This window comes from Pseudoliparis swirei, chromosome 18 (assembly GCF_029220125.1).
Source record: "Pseudoliparis swirei isolate HS2019 ecotype Mariana Trench chromosome 18, NWPU_hadal_v1, whole genome shotgun sequence".
Classification (NCBI taxonomy): Eukaryota; Metazoa; Chordata; class Actinopteri; order Perciformes; family Liparidae; genus Pseudoliparis; species Pseudoliparis swirei.
In genome coordinates this window covers 19,113,944-19,115,811 of record NC_079405.1, presented here as the reverse complement: position 1 = coordinate 19,115,811, position 1,868 = coordinate 19,113,944, and positions in this window count along the sequence as shown.

Here is a 1,868-nt window from a genome sequence, read left to right as displayed (position 1 = left end):
AGACTCTTAAATCATACTCTACTTGTTGTGTAAAGTATCTGAACAGCATCGTAACGCACCTTGACAGCAAAACGTGCAGCGCAGTGAGTCAAGTTAAAGCCAGCCTTCTCATTTCCATTTGGCTTTTGAAGAAGTGAGCCTGGTGTCAAATCTGATCCTCATGTTCTCACCCACCGAGCACAAAAGCCTCCATCTATCTCCTATCAGTGTTCTTCATACAGCAGATAAAATACACCTCCTGTCTATAATCTCTCCTACCTCTCATCTACTTCATCTGTGTTGTGTGTGTGTGTCATATATATTTATATATATACACACATTCACACAGGAGCCTTAGCTAGCATGGTAGCCATGTATGGTCTGGATATCATCTTTAATAACTGCCAGGCGTCATCATTTGCTCTCACATCTGATACTTCCCAATGGGCCGACGAACGATTCTACCCTGAATTATTAATGTCTCCTTCCCTCTACAACGGCTCAGCACTGATCAGGACTGCTAATTTCTAAGCAAGGCTGTTAAAATAACATGTAACAGCCAACGAGAGGGAGATGTCACATTAACTTGGCACCAACAACAGCGGTATGAGCCATTATCAGCTCAGTCTTAACAGTGTCATGTCTCTGAGGGAATAGAAGGCTGTGAAGGGAAAAGGAACAGGCTCATTACTAAAATGATATCCTGAAAAATCTGTGATCTTATCCTCCTGTTCATTTTGTCATCCAGCGACTAGGCTACTGTGTCCATTACGCTCAGGAGGCAAACACCAGTTCTGACAAATGAAGCCTATGCGAAGTGTCTTAAAACTTGCATTCTCTCTTCTGGTCATCATAGAAATTTATGAGATAATGGCTCTATTAAGCCTTACCAAACATTGTAAACATGAGTTTATATTCTCAATATCTAGTTTCAAGTCTTCTTTAATACATCATGATGTTTATTTCGTAAATAATGGACCATTTAGAGTAAAATCGACCATAAACCAGGGAATGCTTTCGGGCAGGGTTACCTTGTGATTTACAGGTAGCAGCAGAAACTAAAGCTGTATACAGTGTTTCTACATCACTGCTCTGAAGTCCAAATATGGTCTCTTCCGTTCACTGGTTGCATATTATCTGAAAACAGTCAAAGTAAACTGAGTGATCAAGTGATTTTTTAAATTAAAGTAAGTGATTTGAAAACAAGATTTTCAAATGGTAATTTAAACAATAATCACTTTTTTTGGTGGAAGTAACTCCGTGAAGATTTATAAACATCAACCTGATCAGTACTGTGATGCTTTGGGAATGTGCTTTAGTAATGTATGCTTTATGAATGTATTTTTTTTTCTCTGGTCCAGTTCAGCGTTGGTGACTTTCCTACACTGATGTAATTTTCGGGTGAAAACAGACTTGTATTAGCAATGTAAGTGCTGTTTATTTGGGTTTGGCTGTCGACTGATTTCAGGGATGGAATTATTAAGACTGTTCACACTCACAGACGATACACACACAGCTGGAGTCGGGTAGAGCTTTCCCTCTTGACAGCTTTATCAATATTCCTTCTCATCAGAGCGCTCGGTCAGTGAACGTCACTGAAAGGCCACTACTGCACGGCTAACTGCCTCATTAAAAAGTTTGGAGGGGCATAGGGGCCAGTTGGCGGAGCCCAGAAAGGGCCCAAGGTTGACTGAGCTCAGAGTCCCTGAGGCGGGAGACTTCGGAGATCAACCCTCATCGAAAATTATGACCCCAGCCTCTGACCCTGTCTATTTACACCCCATTCAGGCTCTATCTCTATCTCTCCGCCACCTCCTCCTCTCTCTCTGTCTCTATATTCTGTGAGTCACCTAGATGGCTGAATGGAGAATAAGACGGGACAGAACGCA